The sequence below is a fragment of the Ranitomeya variabilis genome, chromosome 1 (assembly GCF_051348905.1).
Source record: "Ranitomeya variabilis isolate aRanVar5 chromosome 1, aRanVar5.hap1, whole genome shotgun sequence".
In the NCBI taxonomy this organism is placed as follows: domain Eukaryota; kingdom Metazoa; phylum Chordata; class Amphibia; order Anura; family Dendrobatidae; genus Ranitomeya; species Ranitomeya variabilis.
The window spans coordinates 356,396,496-356,409,106 of record NC_135232.1 but is presented as its reverse complement, the minus strand read 5'-3'; the positions used below and the strand labels follow the sequence as shown (position 1 = coordinate 356,409,106).

At 43.2% G+C, this 12,611-nt stretch overlaps 1 long non-coding RNA gene across 1 annotated transcript in view; it reads left to right on the top strand.

The window, feature by feature from the left end:
• LOC143794018 (uncharacterized) overlaps positions 1-12,611 on the top strand; it is a 443,398-nt gene that overhangs the window by 113,909 nt on the left and 316,878 nt on the right. The window lies entirely within an intron of this gene.

Sequence of the window (12,611 nt, the reverse complement as noted above, 5' to 3'; positions counted from 1 at the left end):
CAGTCAGTGGCGTTGACTGATGGAACTACTGCTTCAATTAGCCTATGCCTGCTGCCGCTAATAACAGCGAGAGCAGGCGGCGGCTGATGGGAATTAATTTTCTACTGTTACCCATGTGAAAAAAAGGGGTGATAATGTAAAATTTTTGTTAAAAAATTTAAAATGTTCAATTTTTCCTCTCACATTCCATTAATTCTTGTGAAGCACCTGAAGGGTTAATAAACTTCTTGAATGTGTCACGAAAAAAAAACAATCTCAGTATCACTGGGATCCAATGAAGCGCTCCAGATTTATTACAGAGAGGACCCTGCTGAATATAAGATTTTAAATTGTATAGGGGAGAGAGAGAGAGGACCCACTGACAATAAGATTTTACATTCTACAGAAGCAAGAGAAGACCACACTGATCATAAGAGTTTGCATGCAATAGAAGAGAGAGAAAGGGGACCCTATTGATCATAAGAGCTTATACAAATTTTCTAGTTTGTGTAAAAATGCAAATTTCGGGAAATTTGACTCAAACTTGATCCTCTGCGGATTGGTCCGCTCATCTCTACTGTTCAGTTCAACTCTGGACAGATACACTTACACTCTGCACTTCTTAGGTAATACCTCCCAATATCCTCCAGACTTTTGTCACCAGCCTACCGATCTAAATTCTCTTGCCATAAAATTGGCTTGTGTACTCAAAGTTACACTTTCCCAGAACATATTCGCAAATGTACATGATATGTGGGATAAATATGTAAATTACTCAAAGTTGTGCGGAATTTGTGACCGGAGACTGACACTTACTGTCCAACCAGGACCCTAAGATCAATAAGAGGGGGAGTGTTTTGAGAAGGATGAGTCTAGATGGACCATCAGGTCAGGTGTCATTGATGACACAGTTCCCCAATATAAAAGTCTGGAATGACAATGCGGAAAGTCTCTTGGCACCAACAAGAGAGAGCAGCGGGACATGTACTGGGTGGGACGCCAGCACCCAAGATACCGGGATGCACTCAAAATACCAGACCAGCAGGCTGCTGTGCGCCTGCGAGTGAGATCCAGACTGCAAGATCCATGGATCAGACCATGCCGGTTAAGACCTGAGGCCCAGCCCTGTGCCAGTTAAGATCCGGAGATCAGACTTCACCAGGCAAGACCCATGCCTGGCCCTCGTCCATCTGGACCCTACAGACACACGTCGCAAGTCAAACCCCTAAAATCCAATGAGGACTCTAATCTGGAAGTGGACTTCTGTGGCAGTGACCAGGAGGCACGAGTGAACAGGGCTGTTACTATCTACACTGACGTACGATTCAGGGAACAGTCTAGGGTGCTGCAACAGATGGCGTGAGGACCTACCAGAGTGCGTAAGTCACAGAGAGCATTGATTGAGTTTGTTAAATAGGACTTGCGGCCTAGCAAGAAGAATCGGTAACCCCCGCTAGGGCCTGGAATATAAAGGGGACTGGTATAGCGAAACCCTTGTTACTATGAACATTGTTCTCATTAGAAACTCGATATACTGTATATACCATAGTGAAGTTGCCCTGCAAGAGTTAGAGTGCATTGATAACAACTTTGCTATTACTGTATATTGAATATTGTACTCTGTAAATACAATATCGTCAAGAATTACTATTTGTTTCCAATTCCCCCCTTCCCGTATTCGCACCTGGAGAATAAATAGTTACCGTAAGTCAGTTACTTCCACCTTTGTCCTTGTCCTTCTGCCTTGTCATTCACTGCATGTTGCATCTAATGACCTGCTTGCAAATATAATCTCTAAGGCGTTTTACCCCAAAACCATAGGTTTCAAGGATCTGATCCCTGGAATCCCTGCAATCATTAGAAGAATTGTACCAGGTTTAGGAACCCCATTGTATTGCTGCTTGGGGGTTTCAAGAGTGGAATCCCCAGTGATTAGACATTAATCACCTTTCTCGTGGAATTTGCAACAAACCACAAATGTTTGAAACTTTAGTCAATTTTACTCAGGACTAAGGAGAAAGACAACTATATTTTACTGCAATCGGGAAAAAACTAAAAGGATTAGAAATACTAGATCCACTTGACATAGGTCACAAGAGATTAAAAAAATCATCATAACATTGCATAAAAAGAATTATGTACAAAGTGCAGCCATTGTACACAAGTCTTGGAGATAGGAATGTGACAGTTATGCAGCGTCCACTTTACTAATTACTTCGCCAGGAAGCCTGAGATACAAGCTGATAGTGAGAAGTCTGCTTGTTGCACATCACACACAGCCATGCTCGCACTTACATAAAAGCATTTCTCTCACATGCTCGGTGAGTGTGAGACCAGCTTTACGCTAACCCTGTGTGTTAAATTGTGTCTGCAAGCATAAGAGATTCTGCAGAATGTGCTAAGATAGTTATGTGTTCTGTCTTACAATAATCTTTTGTATAATAACATCAGGATACAAATTAAAAGATTCAACCGCATCACGTTTTTTTGTCAAATCATATGTGGACATATCAGTATTTGAGCTTTATTCTAACAATGATTACTATGTGATGTAATTGAACACAAAATAAAATTGAATAAATTGTGAACATTTTCTCAACTTATATTTCATTTAATTCCATGGAAAAAGTAAGTATAATAATGTTTTTTTACAGTGCATTGCTTTAAAGAAGCACTCCTCCCATCAAAGTTATTATACTCTTAATATATTGCAATCATCATATTATATAGCACTGTGGACTTACAATTGCTCATTTTGTCTTTCTACCCAGCTAATTCTTCTCTTTTCTCTGCTCTATGTAGACCCAGGAACTCTTGTCCCTGCATGTATCATCCCCTTGATGGTATCTGAATGCTTTCCAATTTCCCCAAAGACCCATAGATTTGCATTGGCAAATTTGATCTAAGAATCTAACGAAAATCAGACAAGTATCTACGATTTTGTGAAAACTAGGGTTGAGCGAAACGGATCGGACAAATTCAAAAATCGCCAACTTTTGGCAAAGTCGGGTTTCATGAAACCCGACCCGATCCTAGTATGGGATCGGCCATGAGGTCGGCGATCTTAGCGCCAAAGTCGCGTTTCATATGACGCGTTCAGCGCCATTTCTCAGCCAATGAAGGAGGACGCAGAGTGTGGGCAGCGTGATGACATAGGTCTCGGTCCCCACCATCTTAGAGAAGGGCATGACAGTGATTGGCTTGCTTTCTGCAGCGTCACTGGGGCTATAAAGGGGTGTGCACGCCGACCGCCATCTTACTTCTGCCGATCTTAGCATAGGGAGAGGTTGCTGCAGCTTCGTCAGAAGAAGGGATATAGTTATGGAGGGAAGATTAACCCCCAAACCGCTTGTGCTGTAGCGATTTCCACTGTCCAACACCACCTTTTTTTGCAGGGATAGTGGAGGCTATATTTTTGTGCATCAGCTCTGTAGCTTATTAGGCTGCCTTATAAGGCTCCCTGATAGCTGCATTGCTGTTTGCACGCTGCTGTGCAAACCAACTGCTTTTTTAAAAGCAAAAATCCTGTTGCTCCCTTCTGCACAGTTATCTTGTTTATTTGTCCACACTTTTGTGTGCAGCAGTCCTTTTTATTGCTGCCATACTTGAGATCATTGTAGGGAGATTGAAATTGTACTACAGTCCTTGTATTTTTTCATATATCTTCCAGCCACTTTCTGCCACTTAGATTGCGTTGTTATATACACTGGGCCTGAGTTTTGGCTCAGTCTCCAAAAAAAAAGGGAGATTTAAATACTCAACAAGTTTATATACACCTTCTACCTTGTTTATTGACTTCTCCAATTCCTCAATTTGCAGCTGCTGAATGTCCACCATAGGCCATTTTTATACCTCCCTAAATGGGCTGACTCCCCCCACAGGGCCGTGGTCACCACCTGGCGCAAGCACCCGTGCGAGTGCCGTTTGCCTGGACAGGTGGGTGTGCCCACTCTTGGGCGACGGCACTGGCACAGGGTCTTTCATAGTACAATGAAGTGTCTCTGACAGTGGTGGTGCACAACCAACGTCAGACACACCGTCGTAATAGGAGGGGCCCTGTGCCAGTACCGCCACCCACGAGAGTGTTCCCCCCAGCTCGAACAGTGCTCTACCACCTGCAATACTTACCTCTCCCTGCTCCACCACTGTGTAGTCTGTGCTGTTAAATCTTTCAATGGCACTGGCAATACAAATTTGTTGAAATGATAGATGATAGTTAAAATATACAGGGGCCCTGGCCTTCATTTAGACCAGTTAATACTTTGCGCCTACTACCACTGTCTGCTACTCAGCAGAGGAGCCCACCCCTGTACCTAGCTATGCCACCTGTTTATTTATGAACAATTTTTTGGCAGACATTTAGCCCACTTTATTATTTAGGCCTACTAACAGTTTTCCTCCACTGAACAAAGCAATGCCGCCTGTTTAGTCCTGTTCCACATTTGAACTGCATTTAGCCTACTTTATTATTTGGGCCTACTAACTGTGTCTGCCACTCATTACAGTTTTCCTCCACTGAACAAAGCAATGCCACCTGTTTAGTCCTGTTACCAATTTTGAACTGCATTTAGCCTACTTTATTATTTGGGCCTATATCTGTGTTTCCTCCTCATCCTGCCTATTGCCCAGCCACTGCTAGATGAGACTGCTGGTACATTGACCTAGACCACTACATTCCCCTTGCACTCTACACAGCCAGAACCTGACCCTGCTGAAAGTCAGGTTCCCCTTCCCGCATACTATACCACCTTATACGTGGACAAAGAGGAAGGTGCAGATGAAAGTGCAGGTTCCTTCATCAGGTGGGGGGCATACTCGTTGGCGACGTCACTGGCACAGGGCCCCTCATAGTACGCAAAAGTGTCTCTGCCAGTGGGAGGCGCCACCTGCCGTCAAACACACCGCCGTACTATGAGGGGCCCTGTGCCAGTGCCAACCAGTGCCCCCCCCCTGCTTTCTCAGGATCACAGCATTTGCGAAGTTGAAATACTTACCTCTACCTGCTCCACCGCCGTGACGTATTCCGCGTTTCCTGGGCCCATGAAAATCTTGAGCCAGCCCTACCCCCCACAACTTTAGCCAAATGACCCCCAGTTTTCAATGCCTAACTATTATTATAAAGTAAATTAAGATTGACAAGCTTAAGTAATAAGAATTGATGTTTTTGGCATTAAAATGGGCACAGTAGGTGTTTTCCTGTCCTCCACACACTGCCGACTTTGATTCCCCATTGACTTGCATTGGGTTTCGTGTTTCAGTCGGCCCCCGACTTTTCGCAATAATCGGCCGATTTCACCCAACCCGACTTTTCGCGAAACCCGACTCGATCTGAAAAAAGTAAAAGTTGCTCAACTCTAGTGAAAACTATTTGGTCTGTGACAATACACGGACTGTCAACTGCTCCATAGACTATTACACTGCACGCACCGTTTCTATCGTCTAAAACCACAAGTAAACCTCATAAGAGAAAATCTGACTGAGCCCTGAACTGTAGAAGGTTCTTCACCTTAAAATAAAAAATCATGGACTCGTTACATTTTTCTATCAGACAGAGCATAAAACTACCCTATTTTTATGAATTATCCATGAACTTCTGAATGGTTGGCAACCTTGCCAAATACCCATAGCCCCAAACCTCTCGTCACATTACAAATCTAGCAGTAATTGAATAACTTTGATAGAAAGGAATATAGCATCTTAAGTATTCTTTGAAAGTAGCGGTGAACATTCCGATATAGAAACAAATTCAGTTTCTTACTTTTGCCATAAACATTAAAAGCTTGCATGTGTGTGCCAGTAGAAGGTTTAAAATGGAGCCCACCACCGTATTATTTCGTATATATTTACTTATATAGCGCCGTTATATTCTGCAGCACAGCATCATTTATCATTACTTTCCTCGTTGGGACTCACAATCCAAATTCCCTATTGATATGTATTTGCAGTATGAGAGAAAACAGGAGTACCCAGAGGAAATTCAAGAAAAAATACAGGGAGAGCATTCAAACTCCTTAATGGGATTGTGGGAAGTAAACCAATGACTCTACCATCTTACAAACTTTTAGGCATGATGCCAGATGAACCTCTCAGCTATGTTCTGACTGTCCAGGATTATGTCAGTCCTAGATAGTTCAGAACTTACCTGAGGGGTTAAAAAGGCATCATTATTTAGCTTAAAAGGAATCAGTCATCAGGTTTTGGCTGCCAAATCAGAGAGTAGCATAGTGTAGGGCCAGAAATCCTTATTACAATGATATGTCACTTACTGGGCTGCTTAGCTTAGTTTTAATAAAATTATTGTTTTATCAGCAGGAGATTATCACTAGAGGACTATGTGATTGGCCGCCAGGTAGTCCAACCCCCACCCCCATTACTGATTGGCACTTTTCTGCTTAAGCACAGTGTACTCAAAGCTGCCAATCAGTGGTGTGGGCGGGGTTATGCAGAGCTCAGCTTTCAGAGAACTGGTATATCTGCACCAGGTAAAACAGTTTTTAATGGCTGACAATCAAGGTCTTTGCACTAACATCATGCTTTTCTCAGATGGAGTAGCAAAAATCTGGTGACAGATTCCCTTTAATGCGTTTTTAGCTGTTTCGCGCTACCTATGACCATGTTTGTTGCAATGAAGCTACCACTTAGCTAAATTATTATTTTATTACTATGCCAATGCCATTATTGTGCCATGTATTTGTTATTGTTTGCCATGCCAATTTCTTACTGGCGTAATTTGCAATGCAAAAGCACTAAAAGGGTTCCCAATTATTGCAAGTCTTTAAGCGTAGGGGGCTTTTCGTACAGGCCAAAGGGACCTTTTGAGCCCCTATGATGTATAGGCTGTCGATAAATAAAGTGCTCTATAAGTATGAAGACAGCTAAAGAAATTAAATATCTATGTGAATACCTTCCCCTGAGAAATAAAATTGATTTGACTCAAAAGAGTTAAGGAGTATTATAACGTGCTTGTGTAAGGGAGGGTAAATTCACAATATATAAGTAATCAGTATACTAATAAAATGCTTATAAAGATAGTGTGTAAATAATCCTCAATCCGAGATAAAACAAACAGATGTCCTAAGTGAGTCAATCATACATAAGGACTCTGCTAACAATAGATAGGGACTGCTAGTGCCACCAGTATTACCAGTATCAAGCAATAAAAGTTCTTATAAATCTACATTCAGCCTAATACATACTGGTATAATGCCCATAATGTGTAACTTACTATAATAAATGCAGGGTTTGTGCTGCATCCCTCAACCCCCAACGCGCGTTTCGTAAGCACTTGTTCAAAGGGCATCGGGGAAGAAGGACACCAGACCTTTTAAATGTAAGCTGTGCCAATGAGCTGGATGTTGTGTCTCTCGTGTGAGGTTGGAGTTGCCGTAAGTATGACGCAGTGCGCTATGTCATGAGACCACCCTCCTGGAAATGGACTCGTCTTCTCTGGTGGATTGACTGCAAGCACCCAGGCGGCCATGGTGATGGCCGCTGAGCGTACCGGCTGGACCATAGTTACTGCTGGAGACAGACAAAGTCAGAGAGCAGTCTAGAGGGACAGGCGAGCTCACTAACCGCAATCCGACCATATGAATGGGAAGAATAGCTACTACTGGAACAATCTATCCTATGTGTAGCCATAAAAGAGGAGATAAAGAATTCTTGATTTGTTTATGAACCGCAATATGAAATTATTTGCATGAGAAAAAAGCCTAATAAATATGTGCAATAAAAATTAGCAGCTACTTAATTGATTAAATATGAAAACAGTTTGAAAAATAATGAGTGAATTCTAAAATGATTTGATAATGGTGATTATGGCTAAGTACAAATCATTAAAAAATAATAAACTACGGTAGGTTATGTGAATTAGTTAAGGAGCATGCAAGGGTAAGATGCTAAGTGATCTTAAGGTGCTTGCGTGTAAAAATGTGCATCGTATTCTAGTGAAGAAAAATATCATATACACAGAGATAAATCCCACAAGCCAATCCAAACAACAAATGGGATTGAAGGACAGCAATAAAAATTATAGATGGCGAAGAATTTTCCCCATAATATGTAAGTGTTCATGAAGTCTGTTAGACATCACATAGTTGATGGCCAGAAGGCACAAGCAGACAGAGTCGATCACTTCTCCCATGGTATTGAAGACATCAGCTGGTGCCATGAAGACATGAGAGCAAAGAATCTAACTATAAAATGACATAACAAACACAATATTATAATAATTGTAAAGAAAAATACATCTACAAGCATTCAAAAACATATTTCTCCCTGTATCAAAACACTAATCCTCCCAAAAAAAAACAAAATTAAAAACATACCGCTTTATAGAAAGGCACTAAAGCCAAAATTTTTATTAAGTCCAGTGGCCCTATGCTTCCCAACCTGTAGATCCACTTACTTTCCGTCTTTGCAAGCGTTTTGGCAAGATTCCCTCCTCTAGATCCCATGAAGACCATGTTGACTTTCAACAAACTCAAATCACTCTTGTGAGGTGAGAAGAAATGTCTAGCATTTGAAGCAATGATGGATTCTCAGCCGTCAATCCCGTCTCTATATCTCTTACATGTTCTCTTGTTCGGATTCTAAGTTCCCGAGTTGTGAGATCGACATATACCATATTTTCCGGCGTATAAGATGACTTTTTAACCCCTCAAAATCTTCTTAAAAGTCGGGGGTCGTCTTATCCGCCGGGTACAGACAAATGTGCATATGGTGGGTGGGGGGGAGTGGTCCCGATGATGAAGAGAGGGGGCGTCTCACAGGAAAGTGTGAGTGGAGTAGCCCCGTTACCTCATTGCTACAGCGTGGGGGTCTCCTCATTGCGGTAGCATAGGGTTTCTGTGCTGGGAGCGGCAGCTCCTCTTCGTGCCATGGGGGCTCTGTGCTGTGGGGCGGTGCATCTTCTTGCAGCATCGGGGCTCCTCCGGCATCTCCTCAAGGCCCGGAGACACCGGCATCTCCATTGCTGCGATGCGGTGGCCTCCGGGAAAATGGTCGCTGAGGGCGGCGCATGCTCAGATTCAGATCTCGTCCTGATATCTCGGGAGACGAGATCTGAATCTGAGCATGCGCCGCCCCCAGCGGCCATTTTCCCGGAGGCCACCGCATCGCAGCAATGGAGCTGCCGGTGCCTCCGGGCCTTGAGGAGATGCCAGAGGAGTCCCGACGCTGCAAGAAGATGCACCGCCCCACGGCACGAAGAGGAGCTGCCACTCCCAGCACAGAAACCCTATGCTACCGCAATGAGGAGCCGCCGCTCCCCAGCACAGAGACCCCCATGCTGCCGCAATGACGTAATAGGGGGCTACTCCACTCACACTTTCCTGTGAGACGCTGTTGTGAATTTACCTTTTGGCTCCCTCTAGTGGTTACTAGTGATTTTACTCTGGGTATGTCATTCATCCCTTGTATGCTCACCTGGGTCGTTAGGTCAGGGGTGTTGCTATATAAGCTCCCTGGACCTTCAGTTCAATGCCTGGCAACGTTGTAATCAGAGCTAATCTGTTGTGCTCTTGTCTTCTGATCCTGGTTCCTGCTAAATTAAGCTAAGTCTGCTTTCTTGCTTTTTGCTATTTGTTTTTGTTTGCATTTTTGTCCAGCTTGTACATAATCTGTATCCTAACCTTGCTGGAAGCTCTAGGGAGGCTGGAGTTCTCCCCCCGGGCCGTTAGACGGTTCGGGGGTTCTTGTATCTCCAGTGTGGAATTTTGTTAGGGTTTTTGTTGACCATATAAGTTATCTTACTACATTCTGCTATTAGTAAGTGGGCCTCTCTTTGCTGAACCTAGTTCATCTCTGTGTTTGTCATTTCCTCTTACCTCACCGTTATTATTTGTGGGGGGCTTGTATCCGACTTTTGGGGTCTATTCTCTGGAGGCAAGAGAGGTCTTTGTTTTCCTCTTCTGGGGGTAGTTAGTCCTCCGGCTGGCGCGAGACATCTAGCGACCAACGTAGGCATGTTCCCCGGCTACTTCTAGTGTTGGCGTTAGGAGTAGTTATATGGTCAACCCAGTTACCACTGCCCTATGAGCTGGATTTTTGTACGTCGCAGACTTACTTGTTCCTCTGAGACCCTCGCCATTGGGGTCATAACAAGACGCCCCCTCTTCATCATCGGGACCACTCCCCACCCCAAAAGGCACATTAGTCACCGGCCCAATAAGATGACATACGGCATATAAGAAGACCCCCGACTTTTAAGAAGATTTCATATTTTAACTGGAAAAGTTGGGGGGTCGTCTTATACGCCCAGTCGTCTTATATGCCGGAAAATACGGTAGTTTTCCACAGGGACATTCAGCACAATGGATTACTCCTTTGGAGGAGCATGTTAGAAAGTGCCTAATAGAAAAGGTACGATCTCCAACAACATTGTGAAATGTTTGGCTTTTAGTCATGTTTACACAGGCCTTGCAGTGGCCACAGGGGTAAAAGCCTTTGATATCCAGCCATTTTCTGGTTTGAGCTTGAGATGGCTCATAGTAACTGTGCACAAGAATGTCTTTGAGCTTTTTTTGACCTTCTAGCCATGATCAGAGGAGTGGATGGAGGTCATTTCTTCAAAGTGGAATCTGCCAGAAGAAACTGCCAATGTCTGTTAATGATCTGGTGAAATTGTGTCCATTGGCTGTTATATGTTGCAATGAGATGGACCTGATTATTAGAGTCCTCTTTTTTGATGACTTTGTTACTGTAGAGAAGTTCCTTTCTCAGGGCATGTTTAGCCCTTTGGTAACTGTTGCGGATCATTTTATGGCTATATGGCTCTATTTTTGAATTTTCTGCTTAAATCTCGGGATTGCTGTTCAAGTAATTGTTGGTCTGAGCAGATGCATTTAACTCTCAAGACTTGTCCAGTAGGTCTTCCTCCTATGGTGGAAATGGGGTGTGAAGATGTGGCATAAAGCAGTGTATTAGTAGCTGTAGCCTTCCTGTATGCATCGAGGAAAGATTATCACTAGGTAAGGTATCGATTTGTATATCCAGGAAATCTAGTTTCTTGCCAACCTTATAGATTAATTTAATGTTTAGATTGTTATCATTGAGATTAGTCTCGAATCATCTCAAATGAACCACACATCATCAATGTAGTGCAACTAATTATGTGTGTTCTTGATGGATACAGAACACAAAAAAGAAGAAAAGATATGCACACTAGTGGGATCAACCAACCATATGAATCTTTATTTGATAAACATTACAAAAACAGGAGCAAAAGAAAAGGACACACAATTTAAAAACATTTAAAAATGCCAACAGGCCAAGTGCAACGACCAAAATCCCCCAGGAGATAATATGCATACAATTAATAATGCCTTTGTATAGCTACAATCAAATCTGGCAATAAATATAGCAGTTTTTACAAGCACATAACTGTGTATCCTAAAATAACATACACAGAAATGGTAAATAGTTCTGCATCACACGCACCAATAACCTTATGCTGCCAGCTGGCCTAAAGCAAGTGCCATCAGTCCATATGTAAATTGGTTTCCCATATACATCTTGCAGAGATAAGCAAAGTATCACAGTACCAATTCTTAGACTAATGCACGATTCCCATAATCCTGCCTCAGCCAATAAACCTATAGTATAGAGTAGGCAGCCAGATAATAAAAGCCTGCGGGGCGCTGTACCATTTGTGATAAAGTAAGAGAAAAGATGTCAGCAATCCCCTAAGACGTCCCGAGGACGGCAGGTGCAAAATCCTGCATTCAAATAGCTAAAGTGCATGGCAGGGATACCAAGAATCCTGTAAAGATCAGGACCCAAAGTGCATGGCAAGGTTACCAAGACTCCTGGGGGGATCAGGACGCCACGCATATTGACGCTACTAGAGCGTCTTCATCAGGGGAAGTGTGAACAATCTATCCAATCAATGCCCCTCTATATATACAAAAATAACAAATAAAGTGATGATCACCTGTGAGGGTGCTGCAGCATCAGAGATCTCCCCTCCATGTGTGCGGCCAGATGGATATCCGGTTCGACGTGAGGGATAAACATGCGCTTGCGCACTAAAGTATTCAGCAGTCACTCGGGTCCGCCCATACAAGCGCCCAAGCAACCTCAGTTCCCAATCCAAGGTATCGCCATATGCGCATGCGCTAAAATGTATCCAGGCCCATCGCTGTTAAAGGCAGCTTCCCAGGCGCCAATACAATGCAACATAGTGCACTGCCGGTATGGCGCTTTTGCCGATAGCAAGTATGCGCCTGCGCACATGAGAGCCCAGAGAATCAGCCAGATCCCATTATGTTAACGCCAGAGGTCATAGTGGATAATCGGCTGCGCAGATTTCTGTTCTCCTCTTATAGTATTTATCAAAATCGGAAGAAGATCGTAAATCTCCAGTTTTTTAAGATTTCAAGTGCCAGCAGGACCGATGTTAAAAAAGTCTATGACACATAAAGTATTTTTTCCATACACGAGTCATTACCCTCCTAGTTATTTACAATTATAAGTTGTATTATCCACCACAGATAAATGTGTCCACATATATACCGTAACATAGCCATCCTGCATGTCGCACCTCAATAAGCAAAATATGCAGCCCACAGTTAGAGGAGAATACCCAAGGTGCCCATCTAAAGAAGGTATACGGGGCACCACAAATCACATAG